The following is a 27,011-nucleotide window of genomic DNA, read 5'->3' on the forward strand; positions in this document are numbered from 1 at the left end:
AGGGCGGAGAGTGGGCTGTTGGGTTTTCTGGCTGGGATCAAGGAGCTAGTGGGCAGGTTTGAGCACCAGGAGAGGGCTGCCGCTGGCCCGGCGGCGGCGTGGGTCCTTTCTGGCGGGGTGTCAGGGGGAGGCGCAAAAGGCACGGGAGCGGAGGTCGGTGCCCAAGGGGTGGTTGTCCCGGCAGTTGCTGGACCCGCGGGGCAGGAGCCGCCAGTGCCCATTAAGGCATTGAGCGGGAGCGAGTCCTCTGCTAGACAAGACATTGTGCGTTTAGCGGACTCTTCGAAATGCGAGGTGTATGTCTGCTTTGAAGGGCCATTGGGGGCTCATTTGAAGCCAGAGGTATGGGAGAAAATATGGAAGGGTGAGTATGTGGAGATATTTTCACTACTACCACTAGAGAAGTTCAACCTGGACAGGGTCAAGCCAGATGATACCAAAAAAGACGACGAGGAGAAGCGGCGGTACAGACTGATACCGAGGACCTTTGCGAATTGGCTGTAGGCATTCGCCATCATGGCGAGTGTGATTGGAGAAAAGAACGCTGAGCATTGCTCGGCTCTTTTCTGTTACATGGATTGGTTGTGGAAGCTTACCGAGTGTACAGGGGAACCGCGTGGCTGAGATACGATGAACATTTTTGCCAACGGAGAGCGGTGCAACCGTCGCTGAGATGGGACCACAAGGACATTAGTCTGTGGATGCGCCTGATGACGTCGGCGAGGGCACCGGGCCAGGTTTTTCAGGGGGGGGGGGCGGTGGATCTTCCGCTCCCGGACAATCGGCCAGTAGAAAGTAGGGAACGTGTTGGCAGTTCAACGAGGGATCCTGTAAGTTCGGCGGATCCTGTCGGTACAAGCACGAGTGTTCCGGCTGCGGGGGAACACACCCTTTGTCACGCTGCTTTAAACAGGGCAGGAACAGATCTGGAGATGCTGCGCAAAAGAGGGAGGACGCCAGTGATGGTGGAAAGGATGCAACCATTTCTCGGTAGGTATCCGGATAGGAAGGCAGCACGCCTATTAGAGGAGGGTTTCACAGAGGGGTTTCGGATACCGGGTAGGTTAGAGGTGGTCCCGCCGGTACCGCGGAACCTGAAGTCGACCTTGCTGCATCCTGACGTGGTTTCTATGAAGCTGTGTAAGGAGGTAGAGTTGGGACGGATGGGAGGCCCTTTTCCGGTGGCACCTTTCCCTGAACTTGTGGTTTCTCCTTTGGGGGTGGTTCCAAAGAAGGAACTGCAGAAATTTGGGCTAATTCACCACTTGTCTTTTCCGAAAGGGGGGTCGGTCAATGATGCCATTGATCCTGAGGAGTGTACAGTTAGCTACACATCCTTTGATGCAGCGGTGAGTTGGGTCCGCCGATATGGGCGGGGGGCGCTGATGGTGAAAACAGACATTGAGTCGGCTTTTCGGGTTGCTCCCCGTCCATCCCGAAAGTTTTCGGTTGTTGGGGTGTCATTGGGGCAACATGTTTTATGTTGACCGTTGCCTCCCTATTGGGTGCTCCATTTCGTGCGTGGTGTTTGAAACAATTAGCTCGTTTGTGGAATGGGTGGTGCAGGATGTCGCAGGGCTGAACTCTGTTATCCATTATTTGGATGACTTTCTCTGCATGGGTCCGCCGGATTCCAGAGTGTGCGGGGTGTTGCTGGCGATGCTGGAACACGTAGCGGAACGGTTCGGCACCCCGTTGGCGCCCGACAAGACGAAGGGCCCAGGAAGGTCATCACCTTTCTGGGTATTGTGTTGGATTCTGAAGCGATGGAATGCAGGTTGCCGGAGGACAAGCTTGTGGATCTGAAGACCGGGATTCAGGGACTACTGGACAAGCGCAAGGTGCAGCTTAAGGTTCTACAATCACTGTTGGGGAAACTCAACTTTGCTTGTAGAATTCTTCCAATGGGTAGGGTGTTTTGTCGACGGCTGTCGGCAAGCACGGCAGGTGTGCGGTCACCCGTGCACTATGTGCGGCAGCTTAAAGTGCATAGGGATGATCTGCGGATTTGGCACAGTTTTCTGGAGGCTTTTTATGGAAGGGCTTTGTGGATGTCTGGACCGGTGAGTCATTTTGATATTGAATTATTCACCGATGCGGCGGGGGCATCGGGCTTCGGAGCTTTTTTCCAGGGCTGCTGGAGTGCGGGCCCCTGGCCGAAGTCATGGGTGGATGCTGGGTTCACCAAAAATCTGGTGCTGCTGGAATTGTTTCCAGTGGTGCTGGCGGTGGAGCTCTGGGGGGCAATGTTCCATGGTGATAACCTGGGGGTGGTGCAGGTGATCAACAGAGTATCTGCATCGTCCCCTCCGGTCATCAAGCTACTGCAACACCTGGTTTTACGGTGTTTGCAGCTGAATAACTTCATTTATGCGGTGCACTTGCCAGGTGTGGAGAACGTGATTGCTGATGTGTTGTCTCGCTTTCAGTGGGTCAGGTTCCGGGAGTTGGCGCCGGCCGCGGAGCAACACGGAGTGCCCTGTCCCGACTGGTTGTGGACGATTGCATTGGGCGACTCACGGGATGGATCAGGAAGTCGGTGAGCGAACCCACATGGAGAGCATATGGTAAGGTATGGGAGGAATGGGGGGTTTTCGTTCAGGGTTTGGGTGAGGATCCCACGGGCCCGGTAGTTCACTGGATGGTGCTGTATTACCTATCTACACAGATGGAGGAGGGAGCCTCAGGGGCTGCAGTGAGCAGGAAAATGACAGGTTTGGCATTTCTGTTCAAATGGCAGGGGCTTCCGGATTTTACCAAGGATTTTTGGGTGCGCCAGGCGATAAAAGGCTACAAGAAGTCGGTTGGGCAGAAGGATGCTAGGAGACCTGTGTCTTTTGCGATCCTGGGGGGCATTCTGGAGCAGTTGGTGGGGGTTTGCTCCTCGACCTATGAGTTGGGTTTATTCAGGGCAGCTTTTCTGTTGGCGTTTTTTGGGGCGTTTAGAATTGGGGAATTGGTTAGACCGTCTAAGAAAGTCCAAGGGGGCATTGGGTTCCAGGACGTCCAGTGCGCTGCAGACAGGGTTTCTGTTCGGCTGCGGAGATCAAAAACTGATCAAGCGGGCAGGGGTAAGATGGTGTACGTCTACCCCTTGCCGGGATCGGATTTATGTCCAGTGGTGGTGGTTAGGGGGTTTTTGGATCACAGACCGGGGTTTACAGGTTCGTTATTACTGCATGAGGATGGGTCCCCGCTGTCCAAATTTCAGTTTGTCGCTGTTTTCCGGAAGTGTTTACGGGGTATGGGTTTGGAGGACAAAGGTTTCTCTTCTCATTCGTTCAGGATAGGGGCAGCGACTGAAGTGGCTGGGTCCGGTTTGGACGAGGAAGCAGTAAAATGCATTGGGCGGTGGGAACCCAGGAGGTTTAGACTGTATGTCCGCCCTCACCTGTTGTGATGGCAGTTGGTTTTTGGGGGGCTCAGGATCTGTTGTGTTGGGGTTCAAGTTGTTTTGGATGGTCATGGTGGCACATTTGTCTTTCTTTTATTCCAGATGCAGTGCAGTGCCTGATCTGGATTTTGGGCCACTCATATGTTTGCTGGGGGGCCAGAAGGGCAGATGTCCGGCCTAATGGGCGGCAGCTGGGGGTTTCCAACCGAGAAGCCTGTGTTCGTTGGTTGGGGTTTCCGGGTATGTTATTGAGCAGAATGGTATTGGAGGTTCACCGTTTTGCACGGCGGGACAGGCCTCCAGATGTTTTGATTTTACATGTGGGGGGCAACGACTTAGGAGTCAGGTCCATGTTGGATATCACGCGGGACATGAAGTTCGACATACTGCAGCTGCGTATGTCTTATCCGGACACTATCATCGTGTGGTGCGACATGGTGGCTCGTCAGTCTTGGAGGATGGCCAGGTCGGTGGAGGGTGTGAACAGGGCCAGACGCAAAATAAACAGGGGAATCAGCAGGTTTGTGATACAGCATGGAGGTTTGGGGATCAGACATCTGGAGTTAGAATTTGAAACTTGGCGGTACTGGAAGAAGGATGGAGTGCACCTTAATGATGTGGGGACTGATCTGTGGACACTGGGGATCCAGGATGGAGTGCAGCGAGCGTTGCGTGTGTGGCGGGGCTCCCAAGGGTAAGGGGGTTACCCTTGTTGCTGTGGCTGGTGTTTGGTCTTTGTGGGTGAGGAAGAGAGTTCTGAATGAAGAGTCAGGATCTGTCGGTGGTACGGGTCCTGTGGGTGGTACTCCAGTTAACGGAGGTTATCTGGTAATTGGTCATGGGGGCATTGCGGTAGGTGGGTGTCTCTGAGTCAGCCTGTCGGCTTGAGGCCCAATAACCCACGTTAGAGGAACTGCAGTGTCATAATTCTTGGATATAACCTGAGGGTTATTGGTGTACCTGCAAAGACCAACACTAGGGGGAGCTGATGTTTTCGTCATAACTGATGTTGTTATTGTTTTGTTACTGTTTTTATTATGGTTTATGTTATTTAAAGAGTTATATATTTTTGGATATTTTATACAGTTTGTTTAATAAATTAATGGCTGCTACGGCCTATTTTACTCCAAAAGTGGTATGGTCTTATTTATTATATAATGGGGAGGTAAGTGGAGTATAGGTTGGTAGCAAAATGCATATATGTTATACACTAGTCAAGAGCAGGTGTCTGTTATTGTATGTGTACGTGTGTACGCGGCATTACCGCAGACATCTGTTGATATTTACATTTTTCTACCACTACTATACACCACCGATAGAAATGGACGAACTTCCGACGGGACGTTTCGCGAACACGGCCAAAAGTTTGCAAACCGGAAAGTTTGCGGCGGGCCCCATTGACTTCAATGCCAAGCAAACCTTAAAAACCTACAGGTCATATTTTCAGCCACAAAATAATTACTAGCTGTGCAAACATAGTCCGACCACATGGCCAATGACATAACACATGTATGAAGTGAATCTGGGTATCGACAACTACAAGCATTCTTTTTGAAATTTTGACAATTCAGGACTCAGGAGAGCATGAAGGCAATGGAGGAGAGTAAAGGTCGGGGTAGGCTATGAAGCAGGTGCAGGATATGATCACCAGCACCGTGATAGAGAGCACTGACACCAGAACCGTGATAGAGTGCACTGACACCAGCACCGAGATATAGAGCACTGACACCAGCACCGAGATATAGAGCACTGACACCAGCACCGAGATATAGAGCACTGACACCAGCACCGAGATAGAGTGCACTGACACCAGCACCGCGCACCACAACCCTATATATTGTACACCTATACCAGTCCTTACAAGGACCTTTGTGGACCTAGTAGCTAGTGATTTGCAGACTGTTCCTCAGTCCCTACACTTATAAAAGACAGCTGCAGAAACTAGCAGTAATCTGCAGCACAGCAGTGAACCACAACCCTATATATTGTACACCTATACCAGTCCTTAAAAGGACCTTTGTGGACCTAATAGTAATAGCTAACTAGTGATTAAACTGACTGTCCTGCTCCACACAGCGTCCTGTCCCTACACTGACAAAAGACAGCTGCAATCACCAGCACAGCAGTGCACTGAACCCTATATACTGTACTACACCTATACCAGTCCTTAAAAGGACTTTTGTGGACCTAATAGCTAGCGATCTGTGTCACTACAGTCTGTCCCTGCTCCACACAGCAACCTCTCCCTACACTGACATAAGACAGAATGTAAAATGGCCGCCAGATCAGGTCTATTTATAAGGTAGGGGGTATGTCCAATTGTCCATGTGCTGAAATGTCTCAATTGGCTGTCCTGTACCGCATGATGGATGTGTCATCATGGGTCAAAGTTCTTTCACAGTGTAAACACATATGTCCGCCGGGCGAACAGCGGCAATAATCAGCCGGTTTGGCGAATCGCGAACACGCAAAATTTGCCGCGAGCCGGGCGAACGGTTCTGCCATCCCTAACCACCGAGTCCAGAGTTTGAACGAACTGCCAAAGTTTGGTCTGAACCTGTGTTTGGGCCTCACTTTGAGCTCGTCCCTACTCATTGGTCTCCTCTCTCCTCCACATCCCATACCCATGCACTAGGAGAACCTAGGATACAGCCAAAAACAAACACAAGCAATAAAGAAAATTTGTGATTTTAACAGATTTTGTTTTGGTTTTGTTATAAAATGTTTTACACATTGTCTGGCATAGCAATGGCCTCCCTACCCAGAAAATAATACACATATTACATATTTCTCCTGAACTTCACGGGTGCTTTGGGGGGCCAAGCCAGTACGGACAGTATCCAGGCCCTTCAGAGGATTATCGGTAATGTCCTAACTGAGGCTATATAATTTGTGGAATTGTTTCTTAAATAATTGTGCAGTATGCAGCAGGATAGAATGATATGATGGAGTTTGTAGTCCGCCATATGGATTACTGTCAGAAACAGGTGGAACCAGCTGGCCATTATCCCAAAGACATTCTCAACAACTCTTCTCGCTCTGGCCAGCCAATAGTTAAAAACCCTCCTCTCTGGGGTGAGGGTCCTTTGGGGAAATAGCCTCATCAGGTGCTCGCCCAGACCGAAGGTTTCATCTGCAATAAAGACGAAGGGGAGTCCTTCCACGTTATCCGCAGCAGGTGGCAATGCCAAGCCACCACTCTGGAGACGCTGGTAAAACTCAGTCTTGGCGAAGACTCCTCCACCCAACATCCGGCCATTCTTCCCCACGTCCACATACAGGAATTCATATTGTGCCGACATCACCGCCATTAACACTACACTATTAAACCCCTTAGGCCGCGTACACACGGGCGGACTGTTCGCCCAACCTTGTCCGCTGAACAGTGTTTGGGCGGACAGTCCGCTCGTGTGTGGGCTTTCAGCGGACAGTTTCAGCGGACAGTTGGACGGACAAAGTCTTTCGGAAATTCCGAAAAACTGTCCGCTGAAACTGTGTTTGAGCGAACAGTCCGCCCGTGTGTGGGCCTGTCCGCTGTACTTTCGAAATGAGCGGACTGTTCCCGCTCGGAAAGTCCGCCCATTTCGAGCGCGTGTACAGGTAGGCCGCCTGGAATGGGCTTAAAGGGGAACCCCAACGCCGAAAAAAATCGGCGTGGGGGTTCCCCCAAAGTCCACACCAGACCCTTGTCCGAGCACGCTACCCGGCCGGCCAGGAAAGGGGGGCGAGCGAGCGCGCCCCCCCTCCTGAGCCGTACCAGGCCGCGTGCCCTCAACATGGGGGGTGCCTTGGGGAAGGGGGGGCCACCGCCTGTAAAAGAGCTACAAGAAGGCGCGGTGGCCCGGCAGAAGAACCGAAGAGGGGGACAAGACCCCCGAAGTCGGGAGAAGAGGCCGGCGGCGGGGAGGAAGAAAGCCGGACTCCTCCGCTAGTAAAAGAGCTACACACAGATAGCGGAGGAGTCCGGCGAGAAGACCCCCGAAGACGGAAGACCCCCCGGAGCTGTGCAATAAAATATTTTTTCCCTGTGTTGTGTTTTTTTTTGTACTTTATTTCACAGGTGAATGGGTAGGGGTACATTGTACCCCATACTCATTCACATAGGGTGGGGGGCCGGTATCCGGGGGCCCCCTTCTTAAAGGGGGCTCCCGGATTCCGATAAGCCCCCCGCCCGCAGACCCCGACAACCAACGGCCAGGGTTGTCGGGAAGAGGCCCTTGTCCTCATCAACATGGGGACAAGGTGCTTTGGGGTGGGGGGGCCGCGCGGCCCCCCCTTCCCCAAGGCACCCCCCCATGTTGAGGGCACGCGGCCTGGTACGGCTCAGGAGGGGGGGCGCGCTCGCTCGCCCCCCTTTCCTGGCCGGGTAGCGTGCTCGGACAAGGGTCTGGTGTGGACTTTGGGGGAACCCCCACGCCGATTTTTTTCGGCGTTGGGGTTCCCCTTTAAGCCCATTCCAGGCGGCGGAGCCCGCGACGTCTCCTTCGCGGGCCCCGCCTACCTGTACACGCGCTCGAAATGGGCGGATTTGCCTCCTCCTTACGTGGGCGAGTCCGTTCATTTCAAAAGTTGAGCGAACTGTTTGGCAAACAGTTTGCTGAAACAGTCCGCTCGTGTGTGGGCAAGTCCGCTCATGCAAATTTTGAGCGGACTGTTTGCCGAAACTGTTTGACGAACAAGGTTGGGCAAACAGTCCGCGCGTGTGTACGCGGCCTTATAGTTATAATAGTAAGACCCCGAATGGGGTGGTGGCACGTTGTAGACGTGCTTCCCATCTATAGCCCCTCCACAGTTAGGAAAGTCCCAACGGTTGGCAAAGAAGGAGGCCACAGTCTGCCGTTCCTGTGGCATTGAAGGAAACTGGGGAGTCAAACAATAAAAAAAAATATATAAGTACTTTTGCACATAACATAACATTGCAAGCACATTACACAAAAAATATTCTTGCCCAACATCAGTATAACATTTATTTTAAGGAGTATTTAAAGACAAAAATATAAGGCCCACTTATTAGATTCCCCCCCCCCCCCCCCCCCCCCCATGGTTCATTGATAAAATAATTTAAGGACAAACATAACATTTGGACAAATTTTAGGAGGGGGAATTAATAATTAATTTTAGGACACACATAGCATTTGGACACATTTTAGGAGGGGGGGGGCTTACAAATTAATTTAAAGACACACATAGCATTTGGACACATCTTAGGGGGTGGGGGAGGGTTATAAATTACTTTAAGAACACACATTACATTTGGACACATTTTAGGGGGTGTTTCGGGGAAAGCAGTACAATGGAGCTGACAATATACATTGTTAAAGGGACTAGGCTATAGGTGTATATGGGCCCAGGATAGTATTCTGGAGAGGTTAGTGAAGGCAAATATGCACTTAGGCCAAAGAAGGAGTATTAAAAAAGCGTCCAGCATGCATGAGGATAAAGGGGACATTCACAGCATATTACAATCATGGTAATTAGGGAATGTTGAAATAAATACAATACATTAGCAAACATTAAATACATATAATGTGATGTTAAGGGATAAAACTTACCCTAATATAGTCCTTCTGCAGGACCTGAATGATGGCAGAACAGGTCTCTGGAATGATGATCCCCAGAGCCTGGGGGGAGATGCCTGTTGAGAACTTGAGGTCCTGCAGGCTTCTCCCAGTCGCCAAGTACCGCAAGGTGGCGACTAACCTCTGCTCCGGAGTGATGGCTTGCCGCATGCAGGTATCCTGCCTGCTGATATAAGGGGTGAGCAAAGCTAACAGACGGTGAAAAATGGGGTCCATCATCCAAAGATAATTCCTGAAATCATTATGATTATTCTTATTGATCTCACGAAGCAAAGGCATGTGCGAGACTTGGTCACGCTGGAGTAACCAATTCTTGGTCCATGAACTCCTCCTCGCCCTGTTCATGGACTGGGCTCGGGTCAAAGAATGAACCCCAACACCAAGCCCCCACACAGCACAAACTCTACGAGTACGTACCCGCACCATGATTTCAAAATGGTCGGCTGGTCAGAATGAACTTAACCGAACGCACTGAAGAAAAGAAAGGCCTTTGAAGAGCGAGCTGAAGATCAGTAATGAGCAGACAAGAACGCACTGAAATACAGATACGAACTGACTACACGCACTGAAAACCAGATACAAACCCACAAGCACAAACTGAACAGCAGTAAAACGATCGTAATAAGCTGTAGTCGGGAAAAAAGTGAATCATCTCTAACCAAACTTCTACTAACACAAGATTAGCAGAAGGAGCCCAAAAGGTGGCGCACTGGGTCTTGAACTTCCTTTTTCTAGTCCCGTCGTACGTGCTGTACATCACTGCGTTCTTAACGATCGGACTTTGGTGTGATCGTGTGTACGCATGACAGTTTCAGCGGAACTCTGTCGGAAATCCATCTGAAAAGCCTCTGGAGCTTATTCTGACAGGAAAACCAGTCGTGTGTACGCGGCATTACCGCAGACATCTGTTGATATTTACATTCTTCTACCACTACTATACACGAGTTTGGACGAACTGCCAAAGTTTGATCTGAACCTGTGTTTGGGCCTTACTTTGAGCTCATCCCTACTCATTGGTCTCCTCTCTCCTCCACATCCCATGTCATCTTTTTTCTTATCTATTTAAAACTTTGTACAGCTTATTGATCATTTTAACATACCATGGGTGGTAGATATAATAATTTTAGCAGGGCTTCCCTAAGACCGGAAAAATATTTTCATAAAGGCTGATAGTAGCTGCTCCACTCTGAGGAAGGATCACGGCCATAAAACATGTACAGTGAGGGGAAAAAAGTACCGTATTTATCGACGTATAACACTCGCCGGCGTATAACACGCACCCCAAGTTTAGGAGGGAAGTTTAAGGGAAAAAAAACTTACATTTAAATGCCCATCAATGCAGCCTTATCAGTGTCCATCTGAAGCCTTGTCAGTTTCATTTGCAGCCTTGTCCATCATTGCACCCTTGTCAGTGTCATACGCAGCTTTGTCACGCAGCCTTGTCCATCAATGCAGCCTTGTCCCCTTGTCCGTGTCATTTTCAGCCGTCTGTTTTATTTCTAGCTGTTATTTTTAAAAATGGCACCGCCGAGATGTCCTGTGTATCTCGGCGGCGCTCGATGGTTCTTGGACGCCTTCGGCCGTTCTCGTTGGCTTTCGCCCGCCTTTGGCCCTTCCCGTCGGCTTTCGCCTGCCTTCGGCCCTTCTCGGCTGCTTGCAGCCAATCTCGGCCGTTCTCGGCGGCTTTCGGCCGCCGGAAAGGGCAGAAGGTGGGCGAAAGCCACAGAGAAGGGCCAAAGGCGGCTAAAAGCCGCCCAGAGGCTCCAAAATGGCAGGGGATCGGCGTATAACACGCACCCGCGATTTTCCCCTGATTTGAAGGGGAAAAAAGTGCGTGTTATACACCGATAAATACAGTATTTGATCACCTGCTGATTTTGTACATTAGCCCACTGACGAAATTTGTACGTCGGCAGAATGGCACGGCTGCACAAATGGGCATACCTGTACCATCGCGTGTGTGCCCCGTGGAGCTCCGTGAGTCGGGTTGCGGGTCCTGCGGACTTAATGTCCGCGGGGATACCTGCGATCGTCTCACGGAGAGGAAGGACAGGGAGATGCTGATATAAACAAGCATCTCCCTGTGCTGCCTAATGACAGTGTCACTGATCATAGCTCCCTGTAATCAGGAGCTAGTGATGTGTCACAGCTAACCCATCCCCCACAGTTAGAAACACTCCCCAGGACACACTTAACCCCTACAGCGCCACCTAGTGTTAACCCCTTCACTGCCCGTCACATTTACACAGTAATCAGTGCAATTTTAATCGCACTGATCGCTGTATAAATGTGAATGGTCCCAAAATCGCGCCAAAATTGTCTGACGTGTCTGCCATAATGTCACAGTCATGATAAAAATTGCTGATCGCCACCATTACTAATAAAAAAGGTTAGAAAAATTCCATAAAACTATCCCCAATATCGTAGACGCTATAACATTTGCGCAAACCAATCAATAAATGCTTATTGCAATTTTTTTCTCAAAAATATGTAGAAGAATACGTATTGGCCTAAACTGAGGAAAAAAATGTTTTTTTTATATATTTTTGGGGGATATTTATTATAGCAAAAAGCAAAAAATAATGCGTTTTTTCAAAATTGTCGCTCTTTTTTGTTTATAGTGCAAAAAATAAAAACCGCAGAGGTGATCAAATACCACAAAAAGAAAGCTCTATTTGTGGGGAAAAAAGGGACATCAATTTTGTCTGGGAGCAACATCGCACGATCGATTGTCAGTTAAAGCGAAGCAGTGCCGAATCGCAAAATGTGCTCTGGACTTTGGCCAGCAAAATGGTCCAGGGCTTAAGTGGTTAACAGTGTAAGACAGAATAACAACAAATATATCCAGAAAAACGCATTTCAAAAAAGTTAGAAATGTATTTGCATTTTAATGAGTGAAATAAGTATTTGATCCCCAATCAATCAGCAAGATTTCTGGCTCCCAGGTGTCTTCTATACAGGTAATGAGCTGAGATTAGAAGCATTTGCTTAAAGGGAGTGCTCCTAATCTCAGCTTGTTATTTATATAAAAGACAACTGTCCACATAAGCACTCAATCAATCAATCAGATTCCAATCTCTCCACCATTGCCAAGACCAAAGAGCTGTCTAAGGATATCAGGGACAAGATTGTAGACCTACCCAAGGCTGGAATGTGCTACAAGACCATCACCAAGCAGCTTGGTGAGAGGGTGACAACAGTTGCTGCGATTATTTGCAAATTAACTGTCAGTCTCCCTCAGTCTGGAGCTCCATGGAAGATCTCACCTTGTGGAGTTTCAATGATCATGAGGACGGTGAGGAATCCGCCCAGAACTACACGGGAGAATCTTGTCAATGATTTAAAGGCATCCGGGACCATAGTCACCAAGAAAACAATTGGTAACACACTACACCGCGAAGGACTGAAATCCTGCAGCGTACGCAAGGTCCCCCTGCTCAGGAAAGCACATGTACATTCCCGTCCAAAGTTTGCTAATGAACATCTGAACTATTCAGAGGAGAACTGGGTAAAGTGTTGTGGTCAGATGAGAACAAAATCAACCGTTTTGGCATCAACTCAACTCACTGTTTGGAGGAGGAAAGCTGCCTATGACCCCAAGAACACCCTCCACACTGTCAAACATGGAGGTGGAAACATTATGCTTTGGGGACCTTTTTCTGCTAAGAGGACAGGACAACTTCACCACATCAAAGAGACAATGGATGGGGACCATGTACCCTCAAATCTTGGGTGAGAACCTCCTTCCCTCAGCCAGGGCATTGAAAATGGGTCGTGGATGGGTATTCCAGCATGACAATGACCCAAAACACACGACTAAAGCCGCGTACACATGTAGCCGTCTGTCCAACGTACTTAGTCTGGCGGACTTCCCGCCAGACTGTCCGTCAGACTTTCTGAACGGGCTACTTGCCCACACACGGCACTTTTTCAGCGGACTAATACAGCGTACTAAGTCCGCCGTACTATCCACCCTACTTTTGAAATGAACGGACTCGCCCCACACACGCGGAGGAAAGTCCGCTCATTTAGAGCGGGTCTCCAGGTAGGCGGGGCCCGCGAAGGAGACGCCGCCGGCCCCGCCACCTGGTATGGACTTAAAAGGGAACCCCAACGCCAAAAAAAATGGGCGTGGGGGTCCCCCCAAAGTCCACAACAGACCCTTGTCCGAGCACGCTACCCGGCCGGCCAGGAAAGGGGGGGACGAGCGAGCGCCCCCCTCCTGAGCCGTACCAGGCCGCGTGCCCTCAACATGGGGGGTGCCTTGGGGAAGGGGGGGCCGCGTGGCCCCCCCACCCCAAAGCACCAGATTAGAGTTGGTCAAAAAACACTTAAATAACCTTCACAGTTCTGGAACAACATCCTATGTACAGATGAGACCAAGATCAACTTGTACCAGAGTGATGGGAAGAGAAGAGTATGGAGAAGGAAATGAAGCACTTAAGCCTCACTTATGGGAATTGCACTCTTATTGACGGCAGGTATTTGGACTTTGTAAAGAACTAAGGTCATGTGCACCCCCTGCTGCTAGTAAGGGTTGGAGTAGCTGGTGTTTGTGGCATGACCCTCAATGGGAAAGTTAATGATTCCACTCTAATCCAATCCATCTCTTTTTGAGACTTTTACATGGCTACCAATAAATTTAGTTTTTTGCCTCAGAACAGTAGGGGTTCTGAGGGTTAATTACGTAGGTTGAACTTTGACATCAGTTTGGCTGGGCTGTGTTAGAAGTTCTGCTTGGTCATGTGTACAGTGAGGTATGCATTACAAGCTAGAACCAGGCCTGGTTGGACGTTTTGTGTATCAGCCTTCTCGGAACCAATCAGCGGGTGTGCCGGGCCTCGTGGAGGAGTCTGGGAAGGGGTACTTAAGGTGTTGAGGTCACGTGTTTTGGGAGAGGAGTTCGTGAGGCCCGTGTGATCTGGCCTTGGTTTCCAGGAGGGGTCCCGGTCATGGGGTGTTCGACATCCCGCAACATGGTTCTGCTGGTTACCCCCAATAGACCCGTCTGGTCTGGGGTAGGGATCTGTCTGTTCCCGAATCTTGGAACCGGCTGGTCCGAGGCGCAGTAACTGATGGAGGATTCAAGGTGTCCAGGTGTGCTCTCGGCTTGGAGGGGCAGCACAGCTCGTGAAGGTGACCAGGGGAGGACTCTTCAGAGGAGGGCCGACAAGTGGCATCCTGAGAAGTGGCTGGTTACTGAGTTGGGAAGGACATTGACAAATCCACACTTTTTCCAGTACTATTCCAGAGACAGAGAACGTTCCAGGTACTGAGGGAAAAGGTTCCTGTTCATTTTCAAGGTATAACTTGTACATGTATCTCTCAGAAGGTGAAAAAAAGAAAAATTGACAATAACACTACAAAGATCACCTTGTGGCGCTACAAACAAAACACTGCTAAATAACAGTGTACTACAGTGTCCAAAATTGAACTACGTGAGAATTATAAACGCATGTGCATAAATAAGTACAATAAACGTTTAAGATAAATTGTGGTTAGATAGCAATCAAAAATCGCATATAAGCAATAGCAATCAAAAATCGCATAAAAGTAATAAAGTGAATGAGTGACAAAACATAAATAGAGCAAATGAATAAAACAAAATATTTTCTGCTACAAATAGTGCTCTAATAACGATGTGCAGTCCCAAAGAAATTTGGTCTCAAAAATTCAATATTCAATCAGACACACTCAATGTCTAATAAGAAAAAATGATGATAGCATTAATTCAAAAACTCCTTCTCCAGTGAAAGTTCTATAGCAGAGTGTCCATAAAACGCAAAACCTCCACCACACCCTTGGTGTTCGTGCCCCCCTCGTTTAGAACACTCACCAACAGTATTGCCCAGCACTCTCGTGTCGGGCAAAAGTCGCTTATAATGAATACAGATGATAACTGTTTCTCCAGCCAACTCTTGTGACAGACTTCGCAGCAGAGGTTAATGGATTAATATCTCAGAGTTACATCAGGGAGACAAAAGAAACCCATGAGGAAGTCTATTGGACGAAACATGTAGGGAGCGTGGCTATACGGCGACCAGCACACACAGTAAAAGGTTAGAGAGAAGGCGGAGGAAGGAGAACACACAAGTTGAAGGACTGGATATCATTATTTGGCGCTGCTTTCAAATTGGGTTGTCTGCTGTCAGGTACCGCACAGCTACCTTACATAGAGACGGTGCTTTTTGATATCAACTTAGCTTGTTTCCAGTGTGCTCACCAATGCCTATGAGTGAAGGATCTCCTGATTGATAAGTGGAATGTCTATTTGAAGTGCCTGCTTTTAATTGGATCCATGTGAGTGTGATTTTAATCGATTGTTTTATTGAGATTAAAAATAGCTTTGCAATTTTGCACTATGGGAAGTCTCTTTTGTCTCCCTGAGGTAACTCTGAGATATTAATCCATTAACCTCTTCTGCGAAGTCTGTCACAAGAGTTGGCTGGAGAAACAGTTATCATCTGTATTCATTATAAGCGACTTTTGCCCGACACGAGAGTGCTGGGCAATACTGTTGGTGAGTGTTCTAAACGGGGGGGCACGAACACCAAGGGTGTGGTGGAGGTTTTGCGTTTTATGGACACTCTGCTATAGAACTTTCACTGGAGAAGGAGTTTTTGAATTAATGCTATCATCATTTTTTCTTATTAGACATTGAGTGTGTCTGATTGAATATTGAATTTTTGAGACCAAATTTCTTTGGGACTGCACATCGTTATTAGAGCACTATTTGTAGCAGAAAATATTTTGTTTTATTCATTTGCTCTATTTATGTTTTGTCACTCATTCACTTTATTACTTTTATGCGATTTTTGATTGCTATTGCTTATATGCGATTTTTGATTGCTATCTAACCACAATTTATCTTAAACGTTTATTGTACTTATTTATGCACATGCGTTTATAATTCTCACGTAGTTCAATTTTGGACACTGTAGTACACTGTTATTATTATTATTATTCAGGATTTATATAGCGCCAACAGTTTGCGCAGCGCTTTACAATATGAGGGCAGACAGTACACTTACAATACAAATCGATACAGGAGGGATCAGAGGGCCCTGCTCATTAGAGCTTACAATCTAGAAGGGAGGGTCAAGTTGAAACAAAAGGTTTTAACTGTGGGGGGATGAGCTGATGGAGAAAATGAAAATACAGTTAGGTGTGGGTGGGGTAGGCTTCTCTGAAGAGAAGTGTTTTCAGGGATCGTCTAAAAGCTAATAAAGTAGGAGATAAGCGGACAGATTGGGGTAAGGCATTCCATAGGATTGGGGAGGCTTTGGAAAAGTCCTGGAGGCGAGTATGGGAGGAGGTAATGAGGGAGCTAGAGAGCAGGAGGTCTTGAGAGGAACGAAGAGGACGAGTAGGTTGGTATTTAGAGACTAAGCCAGTGATGTAGCTGGGGGCATAGTTGTGGATGGCTTTGTATGTAATTGTTAGTATTTTGAATTTAATTCTTTGGCTGAGCGGAAGCCAGTGGAGGGATTGACAGAGAGGAGTAGCAGACAGCGAGCGATTGGTAAGGTGGATGAGTCTGGCAGCGGCATTCATAATGGATTGAAGAGGTGATAGACTATGTAGAGGTAAGCCAATGAGAAGGGAGTTGCAGTAGTCAAGGCGAGAGATGACCAGCGAGTGAATTAAGAGCTTTGTTGTCTCATTGGTTAGAAAGGGGCGTATTTTGGAGATGTTGCGGAGGTTGAGGCGGCAAGATTTGGACAATGATTGGATGTGTTGCTTGAAGGAGAGTTCAGAGTCCAGGACTACACCTAGAATCTTGGCATGAGGGGATGGGCTTATGGTTGTGCCATCAATTTTGACAGTGAGATCAGGGGAAGGGGCATATGGGGGAGGAAAAATTATAAGTTCGGTTTTGGATAGATTGATTTTGAGGAAGTGGTGTGACATCCAGACTGATATATCCGATAGTAAATTAGTGATACGTGAAGAGACAGAGGGAGTGAGCTGAGGGGTAGAGAGATAGATTTGGGTGTCGTCAGCATAGAGGTGGTATTGGAAGCCGTGGGAGGCTATCAGTTGACCCAGGGAGGAGGTATAGATTGAAAATAGGAGTGGTCCAAGGACAGAACCTTGGGGGACCCCAACAGAGAAAGGAAGAGGAGAGGAGGAAGTAGAGTTGTAAGAAACGCTAAAGGTGCGGTTGGATAAGTAGGAAGAGAACCATTGTAGAGTACGGTCACGGAGACCAAAGGTGTGGAGTTTTTTGAGAAGGAGGGGGTGGTCAACTGTATCAAAGGCAGCAGAGAGATCCAGGAGGAGGAGTACAGAATAATGTCGATTGGTTTTGGCCGTTAGTAGATCGTTTGTTAATTTTAGGAGAGCAGTTTCTGTGGAGTGTTGAGGACGAAATCCAGACTGAAGGGGATCAAGAAGGCTATTATCAGCGAGGTGGTCACTCAGTCGGTTGTAAACCAGACGTTCGAGTAGTTTGGATAAAAAGGGGAGCAAGGAGATGGGGCGTAGGTTGTTAGGATTGGATGGGTCCAGTGAGGGTTTTTTAAGTATGGGTTTGACAAGTGCATGTTTTAGAGAGTTGGGGAAGATGCCAGAAGAGAGGGAGAGATTGAAGATGTGAGTTAGAGAGTGTAGCATAGAGTCAGAGGGTGAACGCAGCATTTGCGAGGGAACAGGATCCAGTGGGCAGGTGGTAAGGTGGACATTACCAAGTAGTTTAGCAACTTCGTCTATAGTGGTGGGGTTGAAAGAGGGAAGCAATGATTGTGACTGTGGGCATGATGTGTAAAGCGTGGAAGGTGTCAGAACAGTAGAAATCTCTGCGCGAATTGTATCAATCTTCTGTTTGAAGTGATTAGCAATCTCCTGGGCAGTGAGTGAGTTGGTGGGTGGAGGCGGTGGAGGACGAAGTAGAGAGTTGAAAGTAGAGAAGAGTTGACGGGGACGGGATGATAGGTTGCTGATGAGAGTGATAAAATAGTTCTGCTTGGCAGAGAGGAGGCTAGAATTGTAGTTTTGGAGGGCAGATTTATATTGGTTGAAATCTCTCTGAGACTTGGTCTTACGCCACAAGCGCTCATGAGCACGACTACGTTTTTTCAGACTTCTAGTGACATCTGTTTGCCAAGGTTGAAGGGGTCGGGGCTTGATTCTGTGTGTAGAGAGGGGGGCCAGTGAGTCCAGAGAGGCCAGAAGTGAAGTGTTGTAGACAGAAGTGGCTAGGTTGGTGCAGGATAGGGGTGAGATTTTGTCGTAGAGGTTGTCAATAGCAGAGTAGAGAAGAGAAGGGTTGAGATGACGTAGGTTTCTGCGGGTAACTTTAATGCGGTTGGAGGGAGAGGAGGTGAAGGAGAGGGAGAGAGTGAAACTAATGAGGTGGTGATCAGAGAGAGGGAATGGATAGTTAGAGAGGTTGCATGGAGTGCAAAGGTGAGAGAAAACGAGGTCAAGGATATTGCCTTCGGAGTGAGTAGGATCATGTATCCACTGTTTCAGGTCAAAGGAGGAGGTTAGGCTGAGAAGTTTGGAAGGAGCAGAGGTGTTAGTATTAATAGGGATGTTGAAGTCCCCGAGAATGATTGTGGGGATTTCAGAAGAAAGAAAGTAGGGTAGCCAGGCAGAGAAGTCATCAAGAAAAGTTGATACTGGTCCAGGGGGCCTGTAGATCACGGCTATTCTTAAAGAAATTCGTGTGAAGAGACGAATGCAGTGTGCTTCGAAAGAGGAGAGTGACAGAGAGGGAGGTGGCTGAAGTACCTGGAAGGTGCTATGTGGGGCTAGAAGGATTCCAACACCTCCTCCCTTATGTCCATTGGATCTGGGGGAGTGAGTCCAAAGAAGACCACCATGGGATAGGGCCGCAGAAGATGCAGTGTCTGATACGTGGAGCCAGGTTTCAGTGATGGCGAGTAGTAGTTATTTAGCAGTGTTTTGTTTGTAGCGCCACAAGGTGATCTTTGTAGTGTTATTGTCAATTTTTATTTTTTTCACCTTCTGAGAGATATATTTAATTATTTAAGTGGCAGCTGGGGAGAGAGGGGGGTGTTTGAGCGCTGTGATGATATACTAGAGGGGAGGTCATTTATTAGTGTATCTTGAGTTTTTTCTAATAACTTGTACATGGTTGGAGAATTTGACAAGTCTGAGTTAGCGTGCTGATTGCCATGATCTCTGGCTAGAGATGTGTTCAGCCTAGAAGTGCCCAGCTGCAAGTGGCTACTCTCTGGGTGGAATAAGAGACTTTGTTGTATCTGCAGTTCAAGGTGCCTGAGTACTTCACCCCTGCCTTCTGTTCCTATATGAGACTGTGTTACTGGATGTTACCCTTGCAAAATAAAACCTTTCAAAAGGACTTTATTGGTGTCAGCGTCCAAGTTGTTGGGTACCAACCCTGGAAACCCCTAGACGTGGAAGAACAAGCCAAGCGGAGGTGACTGGTAAGCCCAATAAGTGAAGGCCGCCCTGCAAAGGGTTATGGCCGCTACAAATAGAAATAGAAACATGTTACAGATACTCCTCGTTTAACGACTTACCCACTAAAATATAGAATATAAAATATTTATTACTTGTGATCCTCATTTAACAATCAATTCGTTAAACGATCTTGGCCGTTGGAACAGAACCTGCCCGTTAAGTGAGGAGTACCTGTATATAAAAAAAATATGGATAGGGAAATCCAACATGTTTCGAATGTCTGGAAATTATGTTCATCAGGGATATCTATCGACTCCCTATAATGTAGGGAAAAAAACATTTTATTTGGAAATGAAGGTCCCAGAGCCTATAGGAAGAGTGAAAAGCACAGAATCCAAGCTGCATGAGGTCCTGTGTGAAGTTTCCACAGTCAGTGATGATTTGAGAAGAAATGCTTGAAATATATCACTTTGAGTGTAACAGATATATATATATATATATATATATATATATATATATATATATATATATATATATATAGAGAGAGAGAGAGAGAGTTTCACTGTTTGAATCAAATTACTGAAATATATTACATTTTGGATGATATTCTAATTGTATCGGATGCACCTGTATATACTATATTTGTTGTTATCTTTTTAGATGCTGTGGTACCATTGTTATAACAATCCATTGTCATGGATACACCTTAACTTAGGAACCCTGAGCCACCTTTAATGACCATCTCAGTCAAAGTTATCTCTAGAATTTTTGAAGCCCTCGCTGTGATACGGTGTGTACCATGACGCCAAGGTAAAGTTTTGTTAGGCATATACAGTATTCTAGGTCTCATTTATTTCTTAATATATTTGATAGGCAGGACTTATATGCCCCCTGTTCTAGTGCTCCGATACACACGGGGAGAGAAATTAGCCTTTTGGCGTTCTACAGGCTGTCAACCTCCTTGGGTGATGGGTAAGCTTCTATGCAACTCCAAGCCCTTGTACACACAGTCGGACATGACATTCCGACAACAAAATCCATCAGATTTTTTCCGACGGATTTTGTCCGAAACTGCTGGTGTTGCATACACACGGTCAGACAAAATTGTCTGAAAATCCAATTGTTCAGAAAGTGATGATGTTCGTTCGTTAAGATGGGACTACATTCTGGCTAGTAGCCAATAGCTTTGGTCTCGTAATTTGATCTGAGTATGCGTGGCACTTTGTCCGATTGAAATTTTATATCCAGCTCTCAAATTTTTTGGGTTGGACATTCCGACGGAAAAAGTCCGATGGAGCCCACACACGGCTGGATTATCCGACAATACAGTCTGAGCGGACATTTTCCGTCGGAATGTCCAACCTTGTGTACAAGGGCTAATACCTGGACCTCTATGTCCAACCATACAAATTGTATACATTGTACTCTATCGTCTTTATTATTTTTACCATTGTCTTCTCAGAGATAATTTTGCTCTCTAAAATAATCCTGCTGAAGCGGTTATTACCACAAAACATGCCGAGAAGATGCGCATAATATAAATATACTGTATATCCCAAATGCAGCCAAAAAAGCATACCAATGGTAGGTATCAGCCCCACTTTTTTTTTTTAACAAAATACAATCCATAAAATGCAATGTATATTTAAGTGTTCAGCAATTTCCCCGATCAATACTTACAGGGGATATTTTAATATTCCTCAATAAAAAATGTTTTTTATGCCAGTTTGTGTTACTGGTATCACAAAGCCCGGTGCTCTCTACTCTCCATTTCCCCTATGGATTGTATTTTGTTAAAAGATGTGAATAAGCTCTATGTGATAGACCACAATATTCAGCTATTTGTATCACTATATAATTATACATCTAAAAGAGAGAGGTTTTAGTGTGTTTGTTATGGCACAATATCGTGTATACCTTTTATCTGATTGATGTTATAGTAAAAAATGTTTTTAGACTTTTCATGTGTTGTTGTCCATATGAGTACTATTAAAGTTTATACAGCCGCTAATATTAAAGTGGACGTAAACCCAATTTTTATTTATTTATTTTTTTGATGTCATAATGTAAAGTATAAGTATAAGATTTCCTATCATTTGAGCCCAGTCTTGCCACAAAGAGTTAATCCAGCTCTGAGCAATCCTGTTTTATTGTTCATTGAAATAAATCTTGACAAACAGAGAAAAACTTTGTCAAATCCTCTCCCTTGCTGTGAGTGAAGGGTGATTTACATATCTCGTGCACTATCCTAAGAGACATGCATTATTTTTTAATTCCCTCCCACTCCTTTCTTCTGCTGCTCTGCCAGTATTGGATGTTCCACACCTCAGCATGATTGGGCATGCTGAAGTCATGTGGTTACTTTCCTGTCTTTTCACTGGATGTTAGAGATCATAGCAGAAGTTCAGTGTAAGAAATACACAGGAGAAAATGCATATTGACAAGGGGAGTGTAGAGGTGGACGGGGAATGTACTGACATCACGACTCCACCCACGAGCTCCGGACAATAGACCCACCCACAGAATCTGCAGTTTTCGGGTCTCATAGCAGACAGAGGGGAGACATTTGACAGTTAAAGATACATGCAGGAGGTGTTTATATCTTTATAGAAAACCAATATTGCAGTAGATTAGAAAGGATGACATTGGGTTTACATCCACTTTAACTTGTCTATACAACAATCCTAGGATGAAGGTACTTTTAAGTGTTAAATACCCTTTGGCACATAATGAATACATTTTAAACACCGTAAATAATGTCCAAACTGATATATACACACCAACATGTAAACTTTTGGAAGACATAAATACTTTATTTTTTTTTTTTTTAATCAAACCGTTTTTTATTAGAAATAACACAACCAATTACAAGGCGATGACAAAGTAGAATTGACATTGACGTATCCTGTAACAATTTCCAACATCATAGGACACATTGTATTAGATATTACAACATTAGCATTTACCTTGCCAATACAAACAGTGTAGTCGTCACTTTATAACACAATGCTATATATTGCAGTCAGATAAAACTTCCTACAAGATGCAACTTAAATTCTGGGACCCATTATGCCTGTCCAGACAATGCATCATGTATCTGAACCAGTTCTCGGGGGCTAAAACCTGGAGTATCAAGCCATGGTGCCCATAATCTTTCAAATTTGCAGAGGCAACCTCGACATTGGTATACATATTTTTCCAAAAAAGGGTGTTTACCATGTGTGTTACCCATTGCTGAACCCGGCGTTTTCCACTGCTGTAGCAATTCTCATAAATACTTATTTAACATCCACCAAAATCTTCAAATCATATCACTGTGACCATAAATAATTAATAACACGGTATAAGGAGTAAACCGCGCTATTCAAACAAAAAATTATATTATATAAATTCCCTATAAGCAGCAACCCTAATCTTAATACTCCGATATCAAACTAAATAGGTGAACAAAGTGAGATGCGCTAAAAGTCTAAGAGGTTAGACTGAACACATGAGGGGAGATCCACGATACCCTCGTTTCCTGTCTGGAGGCTTCGTATTGGAGATAGAAGCTGTGTGGTGTCTGTGACGGTTCATCCAGAACTTCTGTGCTGTTGCTTTGCTGATCTCATTGACACTAAGGCCGCGTACACACGGGCGGACTGTTCGCCCAACCTTGTCCGCTGAACAGTGTTTGGGCGGACCGTCCGCTCGTGTGTGGGCTTTCAGCGGACAGTTTCAGCGGACAGTTGGACGGACAAGGTTTTTCGGAAATTCCGAAAAACTGTCCGCTGAAACCTTGTTTCAGCGAACAGTCCGCCCGTGTGTAGGCTTGTTCGACAAACTAAGTTCCGCGCATGCTCAGAAAGGATTTACATGCCGAAAGTTATAATGCAGTGTATAGGACGTCGTATTTTTCGTCCCGACATACGGCACGTTCACGTCATCGCGCACGGTTTCAGCGGACTGTTCGTTCGTCGTGTGTGGCCATGTCCGTCCATGCTAATTTTGAGCGGACTGTTTGCCGAAACTGTTGGACGGACAAAGTTGGGCGAACAGTCCGCGCGTGTGTACGCGGCCTGAGATCTATAATTCTGGTAAGCGGCCCCTCTTCTCACTGGTGGAGGATTGTTTGGATTGTTTTTCACACAGGAATTTGTGGGTGTCTACTCCATAATATCACCTTGGAAGAACCAACACTATTCTTTGGACAATTTTTGTTTTGTTTTTTTCTCCTTTTTTTTCATTCAATATATTTTTTTTTAGTTTTTTCTGTTTATTCACTATAATTAATTTATTGGTGTGTAGGTTTATCTTTTCTAATGTATATGATTTATATATAAGGGGTATACAATTTATGCTAATTTCATTATTGGTTTTGATTTAAAAACACCTTTTTCACTTATATGATGAAAAGATATTATTCACTTATATAACTTTATTATTTGCATCTATTTTTGTCACCAAAAATTATTTTTTTTCTCATAATTATTGATGTATTTTTTTTGATTTGTTTTTAGGAAAAAAAATAAATAATTTTTTGTTTTTAGCGCAGCTCACTTTGTTCACATAAATAATTAATACATAATCAATAAGATGCTGATTTGTGGATCAGTTATTGTGCAGCTTATATACAGGCCAATCAATGTAATGTAGAACCAATGTAATGTGTGATTATTAGAGAAACAGAGATATGGCAACCGAGGTGCTTTAAAGCCACTAGAAAGAATTTGTGGGTTCTTCTGGCTGAACACTGGGGTTGTGTAATGTGTATTAGACAGGTGAAGTCCATTTTCTCCACTTTAGATGGCGCTCAACTGCAGCCCCATTGCAGTTGGAGGAGAAGTCAAGGGGAACATAGTTTCTCTATGGTTTCCTGGGTCACTGTAGGAGCTATCCGATTGGATGTTGTCACCCTGTGTGACTCTTGCAGCCATCCTGGGTCAGGCAGAGCCTACTTAAGGACCTGGCTCCCAGGCTTGGCATGCATTTCATGTGTGGGTAGTATAGGGCAGGTCACCCCTGTGACAGGGACAATAATAGTGGCAGACAGAGGTTCCTGACAAGTAGGGAAACTGGCTAGGCAGCATTTATCCCACGTGACAGATGCTGTCGAAGCATCCAACCCGGGTGGGCTGTTTTCACCACAGGGTAGTTGTATTGATCTTCTTATGTCATCTGATGCCGGTTCTCCGTCTTTACTTATTATGTTGGATTTGTCAGCTGCGTTCGACACTGTCGATCATGGCATTCTTTTAGATAGTCTTCGTTATAATGTTGGACTAAAAAATTTAGCCTTCAGTTGGTTCGAGTCATATCTTACAGATAGGATTGAACAAACTACATTGGGTCATTTTAAATCTAAACCACATATGGTTACCTGCGGAGTTCCCCAAGGGTCAGTGCTTGGCCCGATTTTATTTATTCTATATCTTACTCCCTTGGGCCATATTATAAATCGTTATAATATTTCTTTCCATTGTTATGCTGATGATACACAGCTTTATGTAAAAGCTGCAGCTGAAACTCCTTCAGTGCAGTCACCCCTATCAGTCCTTACCGCCTGTCTGGAGGAGATAAAGGCGTGGATGGAACAACATTTCTTGCAACTAAATAGCTCCAAAACTGAGTTTATTATGATTGGAACATCTCACCAGATTAAATCATCGCTGATAACAAGTATTGCCTTTTCAGGCTCTAAAATTCCAGTTTCGTCTGTTGTCACTAATCTTGGTGTAAAAATGGATTCCCAACTCACCTTTGAAGCACATATAAATCAAGTATGCAAGACTTCTTTCTACCACCTTCGTAATATCTCTAAACTTCGTCCTATCCTTTCTTTTTCCGATGCTGAAAGGTTGATTCATGCCTTTGTCTCATCCAGGCTGGATTATTGCAACGCACTTCTCATTGGGATTCCGAGAAAGAGCATGCAGAGGTTGCAATACGTTCAAAACTCTGCAGCGAGGATCCTAATGAGAGTGCGGAAGCATGAGCATATCACTCCAATTTTAAAATCTCTTCATTGGCTGCCGGTCTCTACAAGGATTGAGTATAAGGTCTCTCTTCTTGTCCATCAATGCATATATGGCCATGCTCCACCTTATCTTAAGGAACTTCTTAGATTGCAAAATCTACCGCGTTCCCTTCGCTCAACTAATTTGAATTGTTTAGAGGTTCCAAAAACTAGGTTGAAAACCATGGGAGATAGGGCCTTTTGTGCTGCTGCCCCACGTCTGTGGAATGTTTTGCCTGATAGTCTGAGGGTTTCTCAGTCTACTGAAAATTTTAAAAAGGGGTTGAAGACTTTTCTTTTTAGCAAATGTTTTGTAAATTAAGCGGTTTGTTTGTTTTTATTGTAATTATGTAGCACTTTGAGGTCTTTTGATGGAAAGTGCATTATAAATAAAATGTATTATTATTATTATTATTTGTTCAGACTTTAACTACAATGCAGTTCTGTTATTGCATCTGGTCCCCGAGTGTTTACTGCTGCTCCTCCCCACGTGCATTCCTAGGAACTTGCCAGATTTTGCCCAGAGATGGTAGATTTTTGCTTAGGCCACCAGCTCTCCGGGCCCCAGGCTCTGTTCTCCAGCTCTGCTCTCTGTCTTACCTCAGACCCACTGATGTAAACAAGTTCCCGGTCATGGTTATGTGGTCTGTTGACAATTCATTATCAAGTGTTTGAGGTTTGTCGAATACACAGCTGCTGGGTCTGGCCTGTGTTTAGCCAGCCAGAAGCCGAGATCAGAGGAGGGATCTGGCCTTTGTGGTTAAAGGAAACCTCAGACAATTTTAGATCTTCCAGGTCACCACATGAGCCACCCATGTCTGAGGTCAGTCTGCCCCCTGTAAAGTCTAGGCCTTGTTTAATGCATTCAGCCAATCATACAAAATGTTCCAAACCTACAGAGACTATATGATCCTCTGTGACTTGTATGGGAAACTACCTTCCACACTTATAACAACCAAACAGAATTTTTTTTTAAATGCTTAATATAGGGAAATGTATATTGGGGGGATAAAAAAAACACACCAGAGAGGTTTTCTTTTTAAAGCCCAGCTACAGACAATACTTTTAATTTCCTTTGGACTAGAATTGGGAAGGGTTAGTGCTTCTGTCGTGTTTTTTTTTTCTTTTGTGTCCCTAATAGGGACACAAAAGAAAAAAAGTGGTGTAGTGGTTAGCACTCTCACCTAGCAGTAAGAAGGTCACTGGTTCAAATCCCAACCACGACACTACCTGCCTGGAGTTTGCATGTTCTCCCTCTGCCTGTGTGGGTTTCCTCCAGTTACTCTGGTTTCCTCCCACAATCCAAAGACATGCAGGTAGGTTAATTGGCTTCTATCCAAAAACTGGCCCTAGTATATGAATGGGGACCTTGGATTGTGGGCTCCTTGAGAGTAGGAACCAATGTGAGTGTGCAATGTGCAGGGATAGGGACAATTGTAGACACTCAGGTTGAACTGGATGGACTGGTGTCTTTATTCAACCTTACTAACTATGAAACTATGAAACTATATTTATCACTTCCTGTTAGGACAGGAAGTGACATAAAATTTCCCCATCTTCAAAGACTCATACTTCTCTATAATCCATTGAGGGACATACCTTAAATTGGATCTTCACCCGCCCCCCCCCCCCCCCCCCCCCCGTTTTTTTC

This window comes from Lithobates pipiens, unplaced genomic scaffold (genome assembly GCF_037356315.1).
Source record: "Lithobates pipiens isolate NorthernLeopardFrog02 unplaced genomic scaffold, aLitPip1_a1.2 Scaffold_119, whole genome shotgun sequence".
In the NCBI taxonomy this organism is placed as follows: Eukaryota; Metazoa; Chordata; class Amphibia; order Anura; family Ranidae; genus Lithobates; species Lithobates pipiens.